Genomic DNA, 24,884 nt, shown 5'->3' with positions numbered 1-24,884 from the left:
GACACCAACTACTGGTAGATGGTTAATGCTGAAAGAGACACATTTTAAATTGCTTCCTAAAGATGGATTCTAATGGGCTAAGTTTAGTGCTCAGAGGTAGGGTGTTCCATAGTTCAGGAAGAAGGTAACAAAAGGAACGACCACCTTGTCTGGAGAGTTTGACACTCAGCACCTCCTCTACAAGATGTCCAGAAGAGTGCAATTGTGGGCTGTGGAACAAGAGTGAATTAACTGTTGGAGAGAGAGAGGTAATTTTTTAAGATAGGTAACAAGGACACCCACAGCCAGGGCATCATAGGACTGCAGCCTGAGTAGTGTAAAAAAAAAAAAAAAGACAACAGACCTTTTCCATCTATGCACTCAGGATCTGTAACAACATCCCTGTAGCAATTCGGACTGCCTCCATGCTGCTCCAGTTTAGGAAAGGGTTGAACCCTCACCCTTTAAAAGAGTAGTGCTGCATCACAACACATTAACCGTCAAGAGGCGAGCTACCTATCCAACCACACGTTGACTTTGAGCTTGTTTTCAACTCCATACAACACTCTACTGCCTCTTGGCTAGGTTTCTGCTGTAGAAATAGCATGTACATTCACACATACAAGAAAATGGTTGCAAAGGTTGAACAAAGAACTGTAAACGTTTTGCCAGAAATGTTGAACAGTAAACTTAGCGATCATGCACAGGAGTGTACTGGTATCAACAATTGATGAGTCTGTCAGAAGTGTTGTGCCCACTCACCCCACCCTAGTATAAACAGCATGGTGAGGGGCGTGGCTTGACCAGCAATGCAGTGAGACGTGCTCCGGAGGAGCTCCCGCTGCCCGCCACTATTATAAGCTATTATTGCGGAGTTCCGGGGACCCTACCTGCCATCCAGGGGGTGCCTGAATCGTGTGGCCATCCGGGACACAGGCGACACGGAGGTCCAGCTCCCGGGGCGCAGCAGAGGTCGGCAGACGAGGACGGTACGGGAGCCTTGAGGCTGCGTCCGCCATTTTGAGCCCTGCAGCCCGCGGTCCGCGCAGGCGAGCGGAGACCGAGGAGAGGAGTTGCTGGGCGCCGGTTCGTGGACCGGGTGCCTGTGCCCTGTTGGTGCCGGGGACGCGAGCGGAGAGCTGTCCCAGCCACCTGAGTGCAGCAGCAGGAAGCGGACAGGGGCGGTGCGGAGGACCGGAGACTGCGGCCGCCATTTTGGGCCCTGTGTGCTGAGGCTACTCCGGAGGAGCGGAGCCGGAGGAAAGGAGCCGCTGGAGGCCTTCTTGAGGCCCTGAGGGTGCTTGCCCCCTGTGGAGTTTGTTGTGGGGGGTGGAGGGCCTTGCCCCCCCCTATTGCCCAGAGAACGATCGGCTGTTGTGAGGCCTTGGTCGGGTGCCACCATTTTCCCCTGCCTGAACCTTGCCCGGAGGAGTCGAGTCCCGTGAAGGCGGTGCACCCTGAGGCTGCTTGGAGCGGTGGAGGCCCCGGTGTTGGAGGGGACCCCCGCTGGACGAACTGGACGGTCTGACTGGCGCTTCCCCCTGGAGACGGCACATCGTGGCATCTGAGGCCTGCGGTTGGCGACGTCTTGGTAGGCGACCTTTTGTCTCCCCCCCTCGGCGGACAGCGGTGGACGCGGCGGGCCCTGGAGGGACTACGGGTGCGGCCTACCGGAGCTCTTCTTGGGCAGAAAGGGACTGGCCTGGCCTTGGAATATTGACGGCCATCGACGAGCTGCGGGGCTGCACCCGGACGGCGCAAACGACGACGCAGCCTGGGCCTGCCTGGACCTGTGATCTGAAGCGGCGGACACCTGCTGTGGGCGAGGACCAGCTCACTGTGGGGGTCGGCCTTGGGAGGCCTGGTGCTGTGAGCAACAGTCCTTTGGGGGGGGGGGAGGTATAGGCAGCTTTCTGCCCTCAATTTGGTTCCCCTGCGCTCTGGAGAGTGTGGTGCTTGGGGGGCTGGACAGCTGAGTAGAACCAATCCGCCACTCCCGCCATTGTCATTTTGCGAGTCACTAGTGGTGCTTGGTGCGGTGACCTGGGGAGATAGAGGCAGGGACCACAGCCTGGATGTTGGAGTGCAATAACTGCCGCCTGGGTGCCCATGCAGGAGGCCCATTTTTTGTGAAGCCCTAGGCTGCGTGGCGATCGGCTGGGCCTCTCATCTGCCCCTGCCCCCATTGTGTTGATTTCTCTGTGCATTGACTTATACTCCGCGGTTGGGGGGGGACCTGTCTGGGCGCTGTACAGTTGAAGAGTTTAGGAGTGTGTCTACGCACTTGCTTTGTTCTCTGACTGGCTCACTCCCCAAGATACTGAGGGGTTCATCCGTGCCTTCTGGCTGGGAGGGTGTAACTCGGACAATGACGTGCTCCAACAACACTGTCGTAGCCATGTGGGGGAAAGCGGGGGCGCCTGCTGTTGGTGAAGGCTCATTTCAGACTACTGGAGACTCCCCGCCAGTTACTCAGGCGTTTATGTCCACCTTTATGTCAGAGCTGAAAATGGAGATAGGGTCCCTGTGGTCTGAGGTGCACACATGTGTGAAGGAACTACGGAAGGAGGTGACGGACCTTGGGGACCGAGTGGACGGACTGGAAAGGACGATGGACATGCGCACGAAAGATCAGGAATACCTATGGCAGCGCCTGGGGGCCCTCGAAAAGCAGAACATTGAGCTCCATGTAAAGCAGGAGGACTTGGAGAACAGGAGCCGTCGAAACAACCTCCGTATCCGGGGATTCCGCTTGGAGACGAAGGGGAGGACATCATGGGATACGTGGCGCAGCTTCTACATGAGATCTGGGGGGATGAGAATGCTTCCCCTCCGGCTTTGGATCGGGCGCACCGTGTGGCTGGCCCTGCGGGTAGGCCGGGGCTCTTACCGGACATTCTGACCAGGGTCCATTTCTTCACCGAAAAGGAGGCTATCTGGAAAATTGATGAGAGATAATCCGGACCTGCGATACAAGGGACACATGATCCAGATCTTCCAAGGTTTGGCACCCAGCACTCTGAAGAGGAGGCGTGCGTTTCGACCTGTGACCGAAAAACTGCGCAGTATGGGCATTGCCTACCAATGGGGCCATCCATTTGCACTCATATTCCAGTGGAAATCCAAGCGCAGAATCATACGATCCTACACGGAAGCAGCGCAACTGCTCCGCTTGCCAACGTCACCGCCGGCGAGCCCATCTCAGCCCAGTAGACAGAAAAGAACACCGGCTGGGCCATCCTGGACCACAGTGCACCAACACCATAGTGTCTCCCCCAATGCTAAGCCCTCACCCTCCCAGGCCAAACAGGACATTATAGCTCACATCTGGTCCCTTGAGGGGGATAAAGAAGAGCCGGACAGGCACCCCCGACGCCATGAATGGCGAGACGTTTACTTCTTCCCTTCTAGTGGGGAGATTTCACACCTAAGCCCGCACAAACTTGTGGGTGGAGACACATTGCGGCTCCTCACTCGCTACCCCGACTCCCGGTGTGAGGGTTGGGGGGACGGCGGGAGCTCCTCGACTGTCAAACCTTTCAGACCGCCACAACCCCCGTCGGTCTGCAACTGAGGGAGTGACTTCCCAGAGTGCGTCCAAACCTACGGGTGCAGGATGCCCTTTAATGGGGGCAGTGTAATTCGGCCCTGTTTGCCGCGATTGTTAAGTAAAACTGGGTGGCCCGTCTGGCCGCTCATCTCTCTATTCTCTTCCTTCTTCTCTTGCCTCTTGCCTTTCTTCTTTCCCTCTTCCTTCTCTTGTCAGGGGGGTGCGAGAGGGGCCGCTGGGCAATGGTTCGGTATGGGAGTCTGAGGGTGCAGGCCTCTAGTGTGTGTGGAGTGGGCAGGTTGACTGCTGTAGGGGTGTGGATGGCTTATGATGCAACCTAGCATGGCTGTGAATACACCTAGTCCTTTAAAGGTCCTGACACTCAACGTAAAGGGCCTTAATTCGCCCAAAAAGCGTAAGCAGGTTTGGCACCATCTCACTCGTCAGAACCCAGACATCATATTCCTGCAGGAGACACACCTTTTGCAAGCTGACACCGCACGCATGGCACACCCTAGGTACCCTCTTCAGTTCTGGACTGCAGCAGACACGAAGACAGCAGGAGTGGCTATACTGTGCAGGGCTGGTATCAGGCGGGGAGGCGACAGGCCCTTTTGAGGTGGTGATGGGCGCTTCCTTAGAGTGGGGGTGGAGGTGGGGCGCCGCTGCTTAACACTGTGTAATATATATGCCCCATACCAGGCGCAGGACCGCTACCTTCGAGACCTTTTGAGGGAACATGTGCCGCAGGGCGGGCCCTCCCTCATTCTTGGGGGGGACCTTAACCTGGTCTGGAGCCCTGAGATGGATCGGAGTGAGGGCTCCTTCAGTGGCGCGGGGGCAATGTTTTCAGTGCTGCGCAAGCAGATCACGGATTTAGGGCTGTTTGACGCGTGGCGTTACTTATCTCCGGACAAGAGGGAGTGCTCATTCTACTCACATGCACACCGATCCTATTCTCGCATCAATTATTTGTTTATATCTCACGATCTCTCCCGCGATACCCTAGGGGTCACTATGTCCGATATCTCACTATCTGACCACGCCCACATTGAGTTACTCCTGCAGGACCAGGCTGCTTGTCCTGCCCGGGAACGAAGGTGGTGTCTACCGCCAAGTATCCTTCGGGATGCGGCGGATGTTGAGGACATCAGGGGGCCTTGTCTCCTACTTCGAGTGTAATGACCTGCCTGAGACGCCCTTCCCAGTGGTCTGGGACGCCTTCAAGGCTACAATACGGGGGCATATCACATCCCTCTCGATTGCGAGGTCGCGTGAGGCCCGAGCGCTGGAGGACAAACTAACGGGAGACCTCAAACAGGATCAGGGCGGTTCCACCCTGCGGTCGAGACGGCGATTACCTAATCTTAGAGGCCAGCTCAGGATGTTGCGCACAAATAGGGCGGAGAACTCCCTCCTGGCATTGAAACAGAGGTATTTCGAGGGCGGAGAAAAGGTGGATAGGCTATTGGCGAGGAGACTGAGAGCCCGAGCCGCAAAAGCGCATATAGCGAACGTTCAACTGCCGAATGGGAACAGGGTCGCGGCGGCGAAGGATAAATGTCAGGCGTTCAAGGACTATTACGCAGCACTGTATACGGAAGAGAAACCGCCACCGGAGTTGGTGGAGGAAGTGCTGGGGCAGTATGGGGGGGCCACACTACACCCCCATTATGCAAAGCTCCTGGAAGACTCGATCATACAGGAGGAGATAGCATCAGCCATCCGAGAGCTCCCCCTGGGGAAGTCTCCGGGGCCTGACGGGCTCCCTCTATCCTTTTATCGCATGTTCCAAGCGCAGCTCGGTCCCTACCTTCTCCGGTTATTCAACTCCTGCACTGATGAGGAGGGGCCATCCCCCGATAGAGACTGGCGGAAATCGCCTTAATCCTGAAACCTTGAAAGGACCCTACGATGTGCGCGTCGTACCGCCCGATTGCTTTACTAAACACCGACTTTAAAATATACACCAAGTTGTTGGCGAGGCGGCTGGACCTCCATATGCCGGGCCTGATAGACCCTGATCAGGTGGGTTTCATCCGCAACCGACAGGGGGCTGACAACGTACGCAGGGTGGCACACCTCGTGGGGAAGGCTCATCACTGGCAGATCTCAGCCTGTCTTCTGTCGTTAGACGAGGAAAAGGCATTCAACCAGGTGGACTGGTTCTTCCTCAGGGCGGTACTGCACAAGATAGGGCTCGGCCGGAAGATGATCACTGGGATCATGGCACCGTACCTTGCACCAGGGGACAGGATTCGCGTGAACGGGCAGCTCACGGAGCCGTTTAACATCGGGAGGGGTACCAGGCAGGGCTGCCCGCTCTCACCCCTATTATTTGCCTTGGCAATAGAGCCACTAGCGGATATGATTCGTCGGGCTCCTGACATCCATGGCATCCCCCTAGGCGGCCAAAACAACAAAGTAGCGCTCTTCGCGGACGACCTCATCCTTACTCTTACTAAACCCCAGGAGTCCTTGCTGGCAGGGCACTCAGCGCTGTGCCTCTTTGAAAGTGTCTCTGGCCTGAAAATCAACTACAGAAAGTCCTGGGCGCTCAACCTTACCACCCCGCAGGCAGAAATCCCCTATCTGGAATAGTTAGCCCCCTATCGATGGACTGCACAGCATATCCGCTATCTTGACTTACAGTTGACCCCCTCGCTGGATGGTTGGACGCAAGTCAACTGGCAGGAGTGCCGATGATCGGTCCTCGAAGACTTGCAGCGGTGGAAGCTGCTTGTGCCGTCATGGCTGGGCAGACTCAATGTGATTAAGATGTCCATTTCACCTAAAATCTTATATTATTTCAGTGTCTCCCCACTCCCATACTGCTGCATAACATAAGAAGTTTGCAGAGAGACCTGATCAACTTCATCTGAGGGGGGAAGAGGCCTCGCTTCTCACAAGCGCTTCTATTGGCGCCGCGAGATCGGGGGGAACTGGCCTGTCCTAATCTGGTGGAGTACTATCGGGCTGCGCACCTTCGTTTTATAATAGAATGGGGCATGACTGAGAGCGAAAAGGGGTGGCTACACATGGACAGAGCCGTGACTGGGCGCACCATCTGGGATGTAGCATGGAAACCCAAGGCGGGGCGGTCCCCAAGTGCATACCTGGCGGTGCTCACGAAAACGGTGCTGGAGATCTGGGATAGGATTGCGGTACGCAGGGGCCTCACGTACTTTCCCTCGCCACACACCCCACTTGAGGGGAACCCGAGCTTTCCCCCGGCCCATCGCACCAGAGCTTTCCATAAGTGGCCTCAAGGCAATTGTAGAGTCTTTACAGATCTGTTTGATGGGGGCTCTCTTAAGACCTTCGCTCACTCTAGGGAGGAATTCCGACTACCACCTGAGGCTAGGATGCAAATATACTCAACTGAGGCACTGGGTAATGACAGATGAAACGTACCAGGCGGCTACACGCGCTTTCACCCCTTTGAGCGGCTGGCTCGCTCCTTTACTGAGTCAAGGGGCCTGATCTAAAAAATGTATCAGATTCTTCAGCATCCTCACACGCCGCCCTCTCATTCGTACCAGCAACGCTGGCACTCTATCTCGGGGACAGACATCGCTCCGGCACAGTGGCTCCGTCTGTGGCGCGACATGCCCAAAGTATATCATAGCATACCTCAACAAGAGAATGCCTATAAAATGATGACCCAGTAGTACTACACGCCACAGCGACTGCATAATATGTTTCCGGCCTCTTCCCCTGAGTGCTGGAGGTGTCGGTCGGCGACCGGAGATTTTCTGCATATATGGTGGACCTGCTCTTCACTCACCCTCTTCTGGAAGGAGGTCTTGAGCCACATCAGGGGGGTTCTGGGATTTCCTCTGCCTGGAGCCACTAGCACGATACTGCTGGGTATCAAACCTGCAGGCCTGAAGGCACTGACCCGGAGCGCTTCAAATGCTGGGAGCAGCTGGGCAGCTCATTGCTCTATATTGGAAAAAAACTGAAGCACCGCCCATTGCTGCGTGGTTTGTGCGACTCTGGCACGTCATGTCAATGGAACTCCTCACAGCTAGACTGCAGGCACGCGACACATGCTTTAAGGCAGTATGGCAACCCCTAGTGAAATATTTATGCACATTAGGAGATGCGCGACACATGCCCCCTAAACTCCGGGTGCTGCGCCTCGTGGAGGACGCTGTGGCCCCCCCTGAGCCGGACAGGCTGCTATCATAGATACCCCAGTGCGTAAGACCTAGAACGCTGTAGACGCTATGGACGGGTCATCTGTCTGATGCGGCGCTCTTTCCCCCCAGCCTTCTTTGATGCACCCTGGGCCCTTTCTCTTTCCTAGTCTTATCCATTTACTTATTCCTACTGTCTTCTATGATCTGCTATCATCCCTTCTGATGTTCTGTTGAAGTTCAGACCTCTTTGGTCTCATAGTTATAACCGTTCTGGGTTACTGGTTACATCTGGTCCTAGGGACCGGGCTATCTTAGCTAGTGACTGCACTTTATACACTGGGAAACATGTGACGCGGCCGGCCCTGCTGGGTTGTAGGCGGAACGCTGTGTACAATGTTGTTATATTTGAGAACTGTCAATGTTATTTATTGCATATTGCCTTGACGCGGCCGGCCCTGAATGGGTTGTAGGCTTAACGCTGTGTACCAGTCACTCTCCTGCGTACTCCCTGTTTGGGGGGAGAAATAAAAAAGACTTGAATATAAACAGCATGGTGAACCTTTGCCTTTCACAGCACTTCCCTCATTGCCAGGATGTCCTTGCGTACTCAGAGACGCACCAGTGCTGCGGACTGAAGGACAGTGAAGACCTTTCTTCAATGTTAGAAGGACAATAAACGACCATGAGCCCAGTCTGGCACCCCCTTCATGGACTAAAGTTAAAATGTTATCCCCGAGTGAACTTTTACCTGGGTTTCCTTGTCGAACGTCTACATCCCCATGAGGACATTAGAACAACTGAGAAAAGAGGGTCTAGAACAGAGCAGTGGAGGTTGTTTCTGTTTCACTGTATTCTGAGTCAGTTTAAGTTCATTTCCTGCTAGGGTATGGTAACCGGATGGCTCTGCCACCAACGATGCAGTGTTCCATCTTCTGGGATTCCTTTTAACAAACAAATGCACCCTGGGAGATGTAGTCCTTGTTAACTTTAGTAGTTAAACTACCACATTTGAAAATAATGATTTGTAAATGAAAAGCCCAGGACTGAGCACTACGGGCCCGATTCACAGTATGAACTTAAGACTCAATCCTAAACTTACTACTATTTTGGTATTCACAGAATGCACTTACTACTTTTGGCATTCACAGAATGAACTTACTACTTTTGGTATTCACAGAAGTTAGGATTTTGTCTTAAGTTTGTCTTAAGACAGACTTAGAACAGACTTAGGACCAAATCCTAACTTAAGTCTGTCTTAAGTCTGTCTTAAATTTGTCTTAAGTCTGTCTTAAGTTTAAATCCTAACTTCTGTGAATACCAAAAGTAGTAAGTTCATTCTGTGAATACCAAAAGTAGTAAGTGCATTCTGTGAATACCAAAATAGTAGTAAGTTTAGGATTGAATCTTAAGTTCATTCTGTGAATCAGGCCCTAGATCCTTGATGACATGGAGTCATCTGAAAACACTTGAAAACAATGTTTCTAAAAGAAAAGCCCAGGATGGGATCATTACATTCTTAGTTACATAGAGTTATCTGGTAATCTTATGCTTGAATGATCTCATGCTCTGAATCCCACTTCCTGTTGGGTGTTTTGACTCCTGGATTCAATCAGTGACTACAGAGTATTAGTTCCATTGGCAGGCCATTTGTTGTAATGAACCGTGGAGGCTGTCCGCTTCTTAAGGCTTACTTCCAACTGGAGTGCATCATGCGTTATGGAGACCTGATACCAATATGAGTCCTGTAGGTGGGTCTGGGCTCAGGGAAAAGGGCTAGGACTGAAGGGACTCATGGGTTTGTCATTAGTGTCTTAGGTTGTTTTTAAGCCTGGCGAATGCTCACCCATGATCTATGGCATCCAAACATGCAGGCACTGTGAAAGAACAAACTGGAGGCTGCCAAGGGCAGGTGTAGATGCACAAGTGCCCCGGGATGAGAGGGCCTACTTCAACCCAACTGCAGTCCTAGCTTGCCTGTAGGAAAGGGGAAGGCATTGTTTTGCTTACAGTAAGGAAGGTTACCATATTATTCCATGTCACCAGGAATACGATGCTCTAGCCAGAAGCTTTTGTCATATAAATCACTGTTCTTTCAGGAACCCTGCACCATTAGTGCTATGGGTGCATCTAACTACCTTAGCTGAAGAGCCTGTAGCACCCTTGCCACGCCAAAGAAGCCTGCAATCTGAAGATCAGGACAGCTTTCTATGGTGTTTACTGCCACTTTGCTATATAACTGGATCCTGACCTTCGATTTTCACCATGAAAGACAAAGACCGCAACAGCTGCCCATCTCAACCGAAATTAATGAAAAAATACCAACTAGAGGCATAACCCAAGAAAACTTGAAAGGAAAATCAGCCATCATCTTTGCAGGTTATAATGTCATGTTACACTTTCACATTCAGCAGCGTGCCCTTGCATTTTATACAGGGGAGATAGCACACGTCATGAATTATAGAGTGTGCCATCCAATTGTCTGCCTTTTTGTTCCATCAATTTCTGTTAGATGTCAGATTTGCTTTCTTCTTGCCCGCAGGGAATAACAAATAATGAAACATTAAGGGAAAAAGGTTAATTTGGAGTATTTTTTTTTTAAATCGGCAGCCTCTGCACAAGAGATAGCAATTCTGCAGCCCCCCTGTTGTGCAGTAATGTTGGCGGGCTCTCAGCTGGATAATAATTGACCTTTCACTCAAAGTGATTAGGCCGCGCGCTTCCCATCTAAGCGGTCTCAGGTAGCAAATCCCTTGGAGATTCACAGACAGCCCCTTAAAGTGTAGCGCTTTAGCAGGTCGCTTCACTCAAATGTACCATGAACGTCTTCAGGAGGGGAAGGGGGGTGAAGGTCATAAGAGTTCATTCATGGGGGAGGAGACAGGAAGGCTGCACAAAAGCCTTGTTGGCCTTCCAGAATGTTCAAATTAATCATAACAAGTTCTTGAATAAAAAGGTGGGAGCGTTGGGGGGAGGGTAAGGCGGGAGCCCCGCGCGGCACCCTAATTTGGATTTTCTGAATATCTTAGAAGCTAGAACATTCAAGGAAGGAATAAAAATAAATGTTTCCCCATTAAACAGATGCCCGCCTCCCTTTCAGCAGCGAGAATGTTTGAGCAGCAATGCCAGCAGAGTGACATTACCAACAATGGTCTGATGTTTCTGAGAGGAGATGGTACAAGCATGACTAATGAGGCCTTTTCTGCTGGCAGCCCTTTGAAATCAGGATCTTTCTTCGAGTGAGGAGGTTCAAACCGTAATCCCCGCAGAGAACTGAAATGCACAATGAAAAAACAGACAGAGCCGAAAAAGAGGTTTTCAGTGGGATTCTTAAATGCTTAGGCGCGCGCTTAGAAGGAATGTTTCAACGTGTGAGTCATAGAGTAAAGCTTCGCGCAGGTGCATTTACAGGAACTCTTTTTTGTCTCTCGACCCTGTTTGCTCTGTGTTAGCCCGCACAAATTGCTACACGTCCTAATCACTTGGTAATATTCATGGATTTTTTGCATAGTCGAGGCCAATGATGTTCCTCCTGAATATCATTACCACCATTTTGATAGGACACAATGTTGAGGACAGAACATCGAATATAACATAGCAACATGTACATTTAGATTTCTACACCTAACTTCACATATATGTACCTAGGCGTTACATATGTCCTCAAGGTAGGCAAGGTCAAATATTGTCTCTCGGAAGTATTCAAAGAATTCTTGTTCTCTAGGAATAGTTCTACTTTAAGCAGATTACTTTGTGCCAAAAAACAAGAATTCAATTTTGAAAAAAAGTCAAATCATAGAAAAATAGAGTTCCAAAAAAACAGGGTCTTATTGCTCACTCTTGATTCTACTGGTTGCTGAAGGGAAAACACTGCATGTTCTGCCTCACTGCCCTGCACCTACCGCCATCACTACTGCGGGAGACGGTTGCCTGAGGGGGAGCAAAGGCGCCGAGGACTACACTTCCCAGCACGCCCTGGGCTGCGCCCTTTGAGGACGTCATCGCAAAGCGCCCGGAGGCGCTTAAATCAACGCTGCGCATCCCGCAGCGCGGGTCTTATTGCTCACTCTTGATTCTACCGGTTGCTGAAGGGAAAACACCGCGGGTTCTGCCTCACTGCCCTGCACCTACCGCCATCACTACTGCGGGAGACGGTTGCCTGAGGGGAGCGAAGGCGCCGAGGACTACACTTCCCAGCAGGCCCTGGGCTGCGCACTTTGAGGATGTCATCGCAAAGCGCCCGGAGGCTTTTAAATCAACGACGCGCATCCCGCAGCATGGGATGCGCACGGGCACGCACGGGCGAAGCCTGGGCCAAGGGCGGGCCTGTCCGCAGCTGAACGAGGCTGGGCTGGGCCAGTCCTCTAACCTCTAGCATTTGTGGACCTTTGACTGGGACTAAGTCAGCGTAAAGTATGCCGGGAAACTTGGGGGGTACTGCTGTCCATTTGCTCACTTCCATTGGAAAAGTACATCTTAGCCTATAGCAAGCAATAGTAGTTTTTAGCCAGTGGACCCTAATTGTGACGTTGTGACCCTCCTTTATTGTTTTTCCATTTACGAATATTTGTAGCAGGTATGAGTAAAACTAAACGAACAGGGGGCACAGGGGCCGGGGTAGTGGGGACATTGGATGCCTTCCTCAACCGGGCTGAGTCGTGCTTATGCACGAGATTCAACTCACTGAGAGGAGGCTCTCACTAGATCCCTTAAATCCATATGTTAATCTTGCATTTGTACAGGAGCCCACCATAGTAGTATCAGTAAATCCCTCACAGTTCGCCAGTAACACCCGCTTTACACCAGAGCCCCCTACTATCCCTACAGCTGGTTAATACACCCTGCCCAACGCCACCTATTGTTCCACCAACCACTCACACAAGGCAGTTGAGGGGCACCCAAGCTTCAAAAGGGAAAGAACCTCCAGCAAAAAGGAAAGCAAGGAGTGCGCCCAAATCTAGTTATCAAATTTCCAAACAAGCCAAGACCAAGAACCCCGCTTTCGTGTCAGGGGTGGACAGTACGATCATTGTAGCGACCACTAAAGGGGGTGAGGATAGTGAAAATCACCCTACAAACACAACTAGTCATAGTCTTCCCTGCCATAAATTAGATTTTATAACCCAAATAGAGGAAAAGCTGTCAGCTTTGATTAATCCGGTCCTGGCTAAACTTGAGGCAATTGACCAAAGGTTAATTAAACTAGAAAGACACATATGTAAGGAACATTTTCCCCCCACGGGGGATAGATCGGTAGATGAACAAGAACGGAGGGTGGAGGTCATGCAACCCTTAATAACAAATATCGCGATCTCCATTAGTACCAATGGCACCACACTCTAATCCTTCCCAACCCCCAGGGCATAGTAGGAGTCTAGGCCCCCAGGGCTCAACAGGAAAAATCCAGGGATTGGGTAACCATATGTCGCAGGGAGTATTCCTTCATTTACCATCTGAGGCAACCCTTTATACCATCATTTTAGCAAATGTTCCGAAACTCCCAAGCCGAGAAGAGGAGCACTGGACCTCACTCAAAAATAAGGCGCTACACTTCCTGACTAACAAAATAGGGCATGGAATTTAATATGGTGAGAAGAGTGGCATGGGTCGGCCACTCACGCAAAAGCTGGGATGGTGACTGTGTTGTGTTAGGCTTCAGGTCCCCGAATATGTTTAGTAGTATCTTGGATCAGGCAGGTGCGCTCAGGATTAGCGGAGAGGGTATCAACATTTTACCGTTAGGATACTTTTATCGACCCAACATGCCTAAAAGGGCTAACGGAGGGTGGCATCAGCAAATATGGGAAGGCCCGAATAATAGCGTAATATCTCTAAAAAATAGATATGAGGCATTGAGTGGGTTGGATGTAAATGATTGACTGCTCCCAATAACAGACTCGACGAACTCCTGGAATATTTTACTCCAAAATTTCCAGGAGATTACAGCCCCAGGACCAGCTAAGAGCCTAGGGACCGCTACGAGCTTAGGAATGACTGAGACTCAGATAAAGGATCGCCCCCAAAGTAGCATTAATACTAATACGATAATAGAAATTTAAGGGTGGAATCAAGTCTTAACCATGCTCCAAGCTTATTAATAGAATGCCCTGGGATAGGGAAAACTGGAATACATCAGATCCCTGGTCCCAGTGGGCATCCAGTGCGCTCTAATCATATTAGGGGTAGTAGTGTAACATCCCTTATCTCCTGGAATATCGCAGGGATACGAAATAAAATGATGTCTCACGATTGGCAAATCTTTATAGATACTAATAACATTGTACTATTCCAAGAAACGTGGTTAACCGAACAGGAGTATAGGCAAGGCTATTTACATTTTTTTAGCCCAGCCACTCCGAGCTTGCGGGGAAGACCTAAGGGTGGGCTCACAACTTGGATCAGGCAGGGATCGTTTTAAGGTCAAACAACTGGATTCCAAGAGCTGTGACATATTTACTTATTCGAATTCAGAGTGTAGAGGTTAAGAACCTTTTCCTTTTTAATATCTATGCTAGACCCAAGCCGGGGGGGAAAGCCTCAGATATTGTTGCCTTACTCGAATCGCACCTTCATTTTTACAATGGGAAAGGGAATATACTAGTGGCTGGAGATTTTAACTGCTGCTTTGAACCTCGGGATGGTAGTGATATAAATCTAACCCTTGAGGAAGATCGCTCTTGGAATATACCACAAATGTCCCTACCTCCCATTAAAAAGTGGTCAGAGGCTGCACTCCAACTTAAAGTTCTATGCCTTGAACAAGGGCTAAGGGCAGTCAATGGTCACACTGAATCTGATGCCCAGAGGCTCCCACGTTCAATAATGGACTACGGAGGAGCCGCATAGATTATATTCTTTGTAATAAAGATAATTGGACTTCAATTAGGGACATGGCAGTAATAGAAAGAGTGGAAAGCGATCATGATCCGCTAGTTTTATCCTTCCAGCTAACCAAATTTGACTCCCACGAAGTTTGTACTGAAGGGATGGTAACTTTTCTTTCAAACAATACCAGAAGAGTAAAATGGGCAAGTTGCCTTTTGAAAGGGCAAGTTGCCCTTTGAAAGAGGATCATTTAGCGGCGATGAGGGAGTTGGCAGTAGTGGCGACAACGGACCTCCAGAAATGTACCACACAGGAGGATATGGTTGCCATGGCTATTCCTATCCATACAAATCTTTTTAACCAACTTAGGGACTTTTTTATTACAAAGGTTTCCAATCAGATAAAGCGTCCTACATTCAGGGTGGAAAACTGGTATGGCTGAACATGCAGGGAGGCATATAAAGACTTGGCAATGGCTATAAGATCTAAAAATAGGAACAATATTAAAAATGCACGGTCGGTGTATAAAAAAGTGCAAGAGGTTGCCAAACGGGCCTGGGACGAGGAGCATTGGCGGAGCTCTATCATGCTAGCAAAGAAAGAATATGAGTACTTTTTGGGACTTGGTAAAATGGGGTAGGGGGCATCCCAGGGGACAACCAACCAACCAGGCCCCCCCTGAACTCTGGGTGTCGCATTTCAAGACCCAATTTGCGCTGCCGGTACCTGATATTGAGTTACATCAAGAGCCTTTGATCCTCCCTATAGATATTTCACAGCTCCACTTTAGTAAACAAGAAGTCGATAGATCACTGAACACCATCCCAAAGGGCAGAGCGCCCGGGTTGGACCAGGTACCAGCCGATCTGTTTTTACATGATAGGGGAGTGTGGGTCCCTTATATACAGTCCCTAGCTAATGCCATTGCTAATGGTTCACCTGTACCTGAAACCTGGAAGGGGGTGGAGATAATTCCGGCTTTTAAAAAGGGTGACGGAACTGACCCAGGATATTATAGGCCGATTAGTGTATTGGATTGCATGCAGAAGGTAATAGCTAGACTTGTTTTGACTAGGATTCAAGCATCGATCGATGAGGATGGCATCCTGACATCATTACAGGCAGGGTTTCGCACTCATATGAGTACCATAGATCAAGTTTTTAGATTTGTTTTAATTTATTGGCGGGAGGTAATATTGAGTGGGGGCACGCTCTTAGCGGCATTTGTCGACCTTAAGTCAGCCTTTGATTTAGTGCCACGAGGTAAAATGTGGAGTGTGTTTAAAGACCAGGGCATGCCAATGGATGCACTTGCCTTTTTAATCAAACTCTACAAAGCCAACTTCACGCAAGTTCGATGGGGACAGCATGGGAATGTTTCAGATAGGTTCCCGATCGCCCGGGGGGTTCGCCAAGGATGCGTATTAGCACCAACCCTCTTTTCATTGTACATTAACAGGTTCAGTACTTTGAGAACCATCCCACTGATGCCCCCAGGTTGGATGGCAAACTAATCCCTCTGCTAATGTTTGCAGATGATACCTTGCTAATTTCAAAAACCCAGCAAGGCCTCCAGAAAGCCATAGAGCGTTTTGAAGTATTCTGCAAGGATTATGGCCTTTCCATTAATGTGAGCAAAACCAAGTTTATGGTGCTTCATAAGGACAAGCTTGTAAGAGGGAGGGTAGTCATGAACGGGGTTCCTTTAGAGCAGACCCAAGTTTTTTCATACCTTGGCATTACTCTGGGCTCTAAATTGGATTGGAGACCCCACATAAATCAGCTGGTTACCAAACATGCCCAACTTGCAGGAGCTCTAATAAAGGAGCTCCACTCCTCATCATTCCAACCTATTGCTCCGGTGCTGAAAATGTATGGCTCCAAGATTAGTGCGTCTGTTCTTTATGGGGCGGAGCTGTGGGGGCTTAGTAATTTATCATGACTTACAAATGCCCAAAATAAGTTTCTGTGGGGCACAACTGGACTTCCGTCTTCGACGCCTTTATTGCCCCTTTATTATGATCTAGGATGCCATCGCCTCGAGGATATAGCTCGTTATAGACCAGTTGCATATTGGAGGTAACTGTGGGTTACTCCAGAGCTTTTCCAGTATGCCCGGGCATTCCTTGAAGTTAGAGATGCCGACAGCACCCATAAAATTCCCTGGATTAGTGAGGTTAGGGCAATTTATACTGCTATGGGCTTGGGTTCCTTGTGGAAGAACCCCACAGCTAATTCCTTCCCGCCGAGAAAGACACTTAAAGAACTGTATTGGACCATGGTTTTCATGAGTAGGTTTAGCAATTGTACAGGCCCTTCACTCTCTAGAGATTTTATGGAGGTTAAACATGAGGCTGCCTATGAAGGATACTGGGATTTTATCATGCTTCCAGAAGACAGGAAACTGTACCACCAATTTAGGGTGGGAACGCTTCCTGTAAATCATTTTATCCCAAAATGGCATGGTAATAACAAGTTGTCTGTTTTGTCCAACTCAGAGGTAAACTATTGCTCATATTCTGTTTAGTTGCCCAGAGTATAAGTTTCCCAGGCACACGTGGATAAGGCCTATCTGTCTTCAGATGGGCATTTCCACTGGCTTTGAGGCCCTAAGGATACGAAAATCTGATTGGTCCGAACCAGTGGCCATTGCTGTCACCAAATTTTTACATTGGTTGTGGGTAATTCGTGCCCGTAAATTAAGCCCACAGTAAGATTGGGTTTTTAGTCATAACCTTTTCTGTGATGCAAAATGCAACCTGATTGGACTTGTAATGTTTATACTAGGATTGTTATTCTGTATGTTTTTAAACTAAATTATTGTGTAATGGATGGAATGACCAGGCAATCAAATCTCCTAGCTCATAATGTTTTACATGAAATAATGGAATATTCATGCCTTTTTAATGTGTTGTCTTTTATGATGTATATGTCAAAATGAAGACTTATAAAAGTGACAGCTACACGCCAGGAGGAATTCACGCACTCAGAATCTTGACTATGGTTTTGTTTAGGCACCCTTTTTCTAAATTGCTTTTACATTTTTTTATTGTTTTTAAACTATAAAAGTGTACCTCTGATTGCGACACACACTGCACTCTACAGCTTAAGCCAGTCCCCAGTCCACCACGGTCTTTACTGGCTGCTTGTTGTAGAAGGACATGGCTCCTCCCCCTGCCCTCGTCATTTCCGGGCAGGGCCACAGTATTTACATTTTATGGTGGCCCGGTCGCGCAGCGGGCGCGCCAAAGGCAAGCCTGTCTGCGCCCGTCGGCATGCCAGAGGCGGCTGGGGCTGGGAACTCTGCTGGTCTTTCACAACAACCGGATAAGGTACTAACTTACGGCAGAGAGGCTCTCATGGAACTGGGCTCCATATTTAAGTGTAGGAATGTAATCGACTTGTGGATATTTGACTCACCTCCGTGTCATTATTGCATCTGGGGAGCCACTAATTATACCATAGATAGCACTATAGCGGCCAATATGCAGAGAAATTCCCAGCATAGTCAGGTTTCAGTGCCACATAAACAAGAGCACATTAATGCCCTCCTGCTTAATTGTTGTTCGTGAAATACACATGTTTTCCACATTGATGACCTGATATGTGAGGCAGAACCTGACTTTCTGTTTCTGACTGAAACATGGCTATCTGATACGTCGAATCCCACAATCGCTACAGTCATTCCCCTAGGTTGCTCCATTTTGAGAAAGGATCGCACTGGAAGTAAGTGGGGTGGAGTTTCAAGAATGGTAGTCTGTATTTAACACTGGGTGTATCAAAGGTTATATTAGAGTGTGAGGAGGTGGATCGTATTATCACATGAATGATATCATCAGTGATGTGATCAGTGATGTCAAATGAGATGTCATCAGTGATGTCATCAGTGATGTCATTTGAGATGTCATCAGTGATGTCATCAGTGATGTCACTGACCATGTCATGAATGATGTAATATGTGACATCATCAGCAGTGGATTGCGGGTGCCCGAAATATAGTTAGTGCAACTAACTATATAGGAGCAATTTCAATATTTTTTTAAATGCTAATTCCTAACTATATAAGGCCTGAAACCTATGGTTTTTTAAGTGAATTTGCAAGGTTTTTAAAATGCTAATTCCTAACTATATAAGGCCTGAAATCTATGGTTTTTTAAGTGAATTTGCAAGGTTTTTTAAATGCTAATTCCTAACTATATAAGGCTTGAAACCTATGTTTTTCAGTGAATTTGCAAGGTTTTTTAAATGCTAATTCTATTAGCGGATACCGTTTATATATGTTATTATCCTTCTGGGACCACCTAAGCAGCCATCTTGTTTCTCAGGAGAAGTGAGGCACAAGAGAGCACAAAACAAGAGTGGAAAACGCGAAAAGGGGGCAGGGTTGAGACCCCCTGACCCCCTAGCCCTTCTCAGGGGGTCCCAGAAGGACCACAAAGTGCAAAAAAAAAAATTTTTTTTTTAAAATCGCGGGGTACGTGCACGGTACGCGTACCCTACACGTACGGTGCGCGTACCCCGTGATTTTTTGGGGGATTTGTTTTGCCCTTGGGGGTCCTTTTGGGACCCCCTGAGAAGGGCTAGAGGGTTGGGGGGTCTCTACCCTGCCCCCTTCTCGTGTTTTCCACTCTTGTTTTGGGCTCTCTTGTGCCTCAGTTTGTTAAAATCTAGTTTGCGATATCAACATTATCGGCGCCATCTTGCCCCTTGTTAGGCCCATTAGTGCGCGTAAGTGGCAGCCTTTTTGAATGCCATGGCCTCTCTGCCCACTGCCGATAGCCAGCGCGTCTCTCTCTCCCCTAACCTCGCAGGCATCCCCCACGCGCTGACAGCCCCCGCTCTCACATGCTTGGGCCATAAACCCCTCTCCAGCGCGACTCTGCCTCGGAACCCCATCCTGTTCCCAGCTCAACACCTCCCTCCATTCCTTTCATTATCCCGTATCCTTTGATAAACCCCCTTTTTCCTCTGTGCTCGATTGTCCTGCTCGTTCCCAGGTCGCCACCTGGCCCTGCGGATGCTGTTTATTGCCCCCATACAGTAAGAAGCTTCCCCCATCAAAGGATCCACAACTGATCAAAGCTCCCACCCCATGAGATCCGATCGACCACATGCATTCCGGGAATCGGCGGAATGCTCAGCTGCGCGACAATCGTCACCTGTTGTGACCGGGGTGGGGACTTCTACTGTAAATGTGTGTGGGAACGGGCTTGAAGTGGGGATTCCGAGGATGCCTTTCCGAACATCAAAGTATTAACAAAGATGTGTTTCATGCAATAAAGCCATAAACCTGTGTATAAGAGGCCAGGCCTCAGAGATGCGGTTAGAGCACCTCGAGAATATACCCTGTTGTCTGAGTTGACGTGTTCTGCTCCGTCGGAATAAAACTTCTGTTTCCTGCCTTCCAGTCTCGAGCGCCTGCCTCTTTGTTTGAAAGATTTGAGTGGTATGAGAGGTGGTTAGCGCCGGGCAATACTGAAAAAGGTTCTCGATCGACATCGGCCCTACCTTTTTCCACAATTGGCGTCCCAAACGTGGGGCCCATCAGTGACACGTGGATCCAGTGGGAGAGGTCCTGACGACAGAGTGAACGACTGCAACGATCGGGAGAGCTCCTGTCCGATAGACCCTCGTCTGACAGCCGATCATCCGAACTTCACTGGTTCCGAACAGACCTCTCTCGAGTGATCTACGGTCCTGACTGGGAACCATCAGGAGTGCTGCGACAGTCACGGAGAATAGAGGACGATCGGGCGCTGGATTCGGAAGACAAGAAACTGTCCATGTGGTCCGGGTAAGGTCGTGTAACACGACAAATTGCGAAATGATTGTTTGATTGTTTGGAAAATACTAGTATTACTCTTCGAATTGTTGGTTCTTTTTGGAGATTCTCTGTCTGCAAACGGAGAAGAATAGAAATATTCTCTCTTCCTTTGCAGGTAGTGAAGGGGGGGTAACGCAGACTTTTGTCCCCCATTGTAATCCGTTGTGCCTATTTTTTCTCCCCCACTGATTGATTGTTTGCCCGAACATTGTTTGTTCGAGGATTGTTCTTTTGAGATTCTCTCTGTCTACAAACGAGGAAGAATAGAAATATTTTCTCTTCCTTTGCAGATAGTGAGGGGTAGGCAACGCAGACTTTTGTCCCCATTGTAATCCGTCGTGCCTATTTTTTTCTCCCCACTGATTGTCCAGACATTCCGTTCGATATTGGTTCTTTGAGATATTCTCTGCTTGCAAATAACGAAGAATAGAAATATTCTGTCTAGTCTTTGCAAGTAGTGAAAGGATAGGTAGTGCGGACCTTTGTCCCCCGTTGTAATCTGTCATGCCTATCTTCTCCCCACTGATTGGTAGTTGGTTCAGCCCGGACCGCTTATTAGAGATGAACCATCCAGCTCCACTGGAAGGCACCCCTAATAAGGACATGTTCATGAAGCATGGATTAATCGCCATAGCCTATAACAGACTATGGCATAAATATACAAAAAAGGATCAGAAAAGTCAGTGGCCACTGATAGGATCCTTCGATGAAGATAAAATAAGCGCACTAGAAACAGCCCTTTGTAACAATAAGACAACGCCCACTATGCTTGATAGTCTCGGCATGTGGCGTAAAGAAACAGAACAACGTAAAAAGAGAAACGAGATTAGATTAGAGAAAGAGCTACGGAAAGCAGCTCACCTAGCTGCTAGAAAATTAGAAGAAGAAATAAAGGAGAGAGAGGAAGCCAAACGGAAACAAGAGTCCGAAACATCGAGTCAGTGTCCTGTTAGAACACCCTCTACGCTCTACCCTGAATTACCCTCGAAACAGCGAGCCAACGATGATCTTTTATTAGGTCCTCCGATCATCTACATGCCCCCTCCATATGCCCCTTCCCAACCTTTAACGCAGCACCCGCTGCCCCCAAGCACAGGCGAGAGTAGTACCAGGGCCTCGGTCCCCATGGCCTCCGCGCCAGCCGAACCCCTTGTACTAGATATAGCACAAGCAGCGATGTTAGATGACCCTGAGGCCCGAAAGACAGATTCCACAAGAACGAACAGGTTAAGCAAAGATGAGCGAGCAGGGATTGACAAGGTAGTAAGGACACTAGTGGAACGAAAGGAGAGTGAGGAGCACATCATGGATATGTTCAACTCATATGCTGGGAGCCACAGACGGCACTTTGTTGTACGATTATGTTATCATGCCCTAAATGCGTATGAGGACTGATACCGAGACGAAGGTCCCGAGAGCCTAACGACTTTGTATAGAAAGGTCGATATCGGGGATGAGGGCGAGTGTGACGTGACGGACCTCCTTATGCGTACGCTTGAGGTTTTCCGCCACCTCACTGAACAAGGGTTGGAAGCTAAACCTACGACACCTGTAGCGACCGAACCACGAATAGAACAAGCTAGCACCATGATGCCAATAAGAGAGGCTGCCCCCTACTGGGTTCCCCCACGAGGTCAGGGAACACACGATGACGTCAACCACCAAGATTTAATTTAATTTAATTGTGGGTTTATATAGCGCTAGGAATCGACTCCCGGAGGAGTATCTCCGCGCTTCGAACGCTGGGGAACCCGTCCTGGCTCACCCTGAGAGATGGTCCGTAATGGGTATCTCTAAGGTGCGACCAAGCATCCCCGGCGGTCTGGGGGGGCCGTTGTGAAGATGAGGCAAGCTAATGCCCAGAGTTGCCGAGTGTGGTCCCTGACTGGAGTAGGCACCGAGGCGAGAATTATCGAGCCCGCTGACCATGGTCCACGACCCTGCTGCGTCGGGAATCGAACCCTGGTCCCGGGCAGTCCTCTGCTTACGGGTCTGCCGCCTCTAACCAGTGAGCCACACCACTTCACCACTGCAAGAGGGAGGGTAGTGTATAACTGGGTCTACCAACCATGGGATCGGCAAGATATACTGACGTTCCGGAAATCTCTGCCTGATTTACGTAAAAACCCCACTGCCTTCTATACTGAACTAGGTACCGCCCAAGGTTCAACGATTATGACCCTAGCTGACATCGATTTGTTTTTCGGGTTATGTCTGCCAGCTGATGTGTGGAAGCAAATCCGGAAAGTCGACCACCTTGAGCTGTTCGGACATACCTGGTCACAACTCAATGGCATAGATAGACAACGAGAGCCTGGACAGAAGCCTTTGAAATCAATTTTAGAACTCCCGGACAAAATTGTTCAGAAACTGAAAACCCTGATCCCAGAAAAGAAGGTAGACTGGTCGATAGTGACGGCCTGTCGCCAGAAGCCCCAGGAAGACGTATCAGAATACTTCTTCCGGTTTGAAACGGTGTTCTCTGATTACAGTGGCCAGGACATGACCAGTGCAACCGGACACCATCTGTTTGTCCAGAATTATGTCAAGGGTCTGTCGCAGGAGGTCTCTCAGAAACTGCAGGCCAGCGAGAGTAGTTGGGCAGCCTCCAAACCCGAGGCTATCCTCCAGATGGCTCAATATTAGGAACATCAGAAAAACGAAAACGACAGGGCGACTGAGAAAAAGAAAAAGGACTTGAAGGAGAGGGTGATGATTGCACAGTTGCAAGGGGTGACTGTAGGTCGAGAGCAGTACAAGGGGAATTGCCAGACAAATGCTCCTAGGAATCCACCCCCTAAAGACCGTACTCCCGCACCCTACGTTGGACGTAAAGATATTAGCGAAGACCAGTGTGCATTCTGCAAGGGATTCGGCCACTGGAAATCCCAGTATCCGGTTCTGTTGGAGATGAACAAGAATAGGGACCCTAAAGACGTAGCGGGTGGACCGAGAAATAGAGGACAGGGACGAGGGTCCACAAATGATACGAATAACGACAGATCAGGCAGACCGAATACATTTGACCGTCCCCGACAGAACCAGTACCAACAGTCTGACTGTGACGACACCCACAACTTCGCATAGGCCTGCCTGGGGCAAAGGAGGGATCCAGTCGAGCTCTATGTTGACCAGCCAGGTCCTTATGTCACCGCTAAGGTCCTGGGTACGAAGTCTCCATTTCTGGTAGACACTGGCGCGACACGTAGTGCGTTATCTAAACGACTGATTCCAAGGGCACCCTTGTCTGGCTCACTTGTAACATCGATAGGTTTCGATGGAACTCCCTTCACTAACCCTTTGTCCTCACCGATCTCCTTTGACTTAGAGAATAACATCACTGACACAACGTTTTTGCTTTCTTCAAATACCCCTGACGCCATTATGGGACTTGACTTGCTGAAACATTTCCGAGCTACTATTAGGTGTTCACAAGATGGAGTTCGGGTCTTTCTGTACGATAACACGGCTCTGCTCAGACTTTGTCCTTCCCGACGCATGTTTTCCATTTCTGACGCTGACTCGTCCCTACTTGACACTCTGCCTCGGTATCTGTGGGCCAAAACTGACTCGGACCAGACTAAGATGATTGACCCAGTGCACATAACCGTTCGACAGGACGCAATACTCCCTGATAGACGCAGGAGTGGTAGAGGAAGTAGTTAGCAATGTTTGCAACAGCCCTATCCTACCCATCATAAAGAAGCAAGGAGAGGGATATGAGAAAGCGTACCGCTTCATCATCGACCTACGAGAGGTCAACAAAGTAGTTGTACCTCAGTACCCCGTGGTCTCAGACATCACCACTATTCTGACCCTGATTCCTTCCACTGCCACTACCTTCACTGTCATTGATCTAAAGAACGCTTTCTTCTCTATCCCCATCCACCCAGATAGCCGATACCTCTTTGGCTTCACCCTAAAAGCCCGCTCATACAGATTCTGTCGAGCACCCCAAGGCTACACTGAAAGCCCCAGCATCTACAGTCAGGCCCTCAAGAGACAACTGGACGCAGTCCAGTTACCGGATGGAGTGGTGTTGATACAGTACGTCGATGACATCCTCTTGGTGGCCGATACCACTCCACTTGCAGTCACAGCCACCATCCAACTCCTGCACTTCCTTGCGGAAAATGGCCACAAGTTTTCCAAAAAGAAGCTGCAATTCTGCCAACCCCAGGTCACTTACTGTCCCGGGGGCTCAGGAAGGATTGGAGGTTCGACCACTGGAGCGGGAGGGGCCGGTTCAAAGAGAAACACTGGATCCTTGATTAAAGGTTTTAAGGAGGGCTTTATTGCTATATATGTTTTCTTCATGAACAAGTAAGTAGTCTTTAGTCTCTGGGTTTCGCTGAATGCCGCGGTGCCTTCTGGTCGTGGAAGTCTTTATCTTGATACGTCTCAACAACAGGATTCCACGTGGTACCGGAAAGAAAAGGAAATCAAGAGAAGGCGAATTACTGCCTGCACTCTGGTTGGACACATACAAGGACCGGGAGTGAGGGACACGCAAACCCCGTGAAGTGCTCCAATTAACTATGGGAGTGACGGAAGGTGCTCGTGC

General features: G+C 49.5%; 1 protein-coding gene across 1 annotated transcript in view; it reads left to right on the top strand.

The window, feature by feature from the left end:
• Positions 1 to 24,884, top strand: part of LOC147747165 (cytosolic carboxypeptidase 6-like) — a 2,097,334-nt gene that overhangs the window by 7,118 nt on the left and 2,065,332 nt on the right. The window lies entirely within an intron of this gene.

The sequence above is a fragment of the Lissotriton vulgaris genome, chromosome 1_1 (genome assembly GCF_964263255.1).
Source record: "Lissotriton vulgaris chromosome 1_1, aLisVul1.2, whole genome shotgun sequence".
Lineage (NCBI taxonomy): Eukaryota > Metazoa > Chordata > Amphibia > Caudata > Salamandridae > Lissotriton > Lissotriton vulgaris.
Note: the sequence above shows the minus strand (reverse complement) of the source record. Positions and strands in the feature narration are given on the sequence as shown.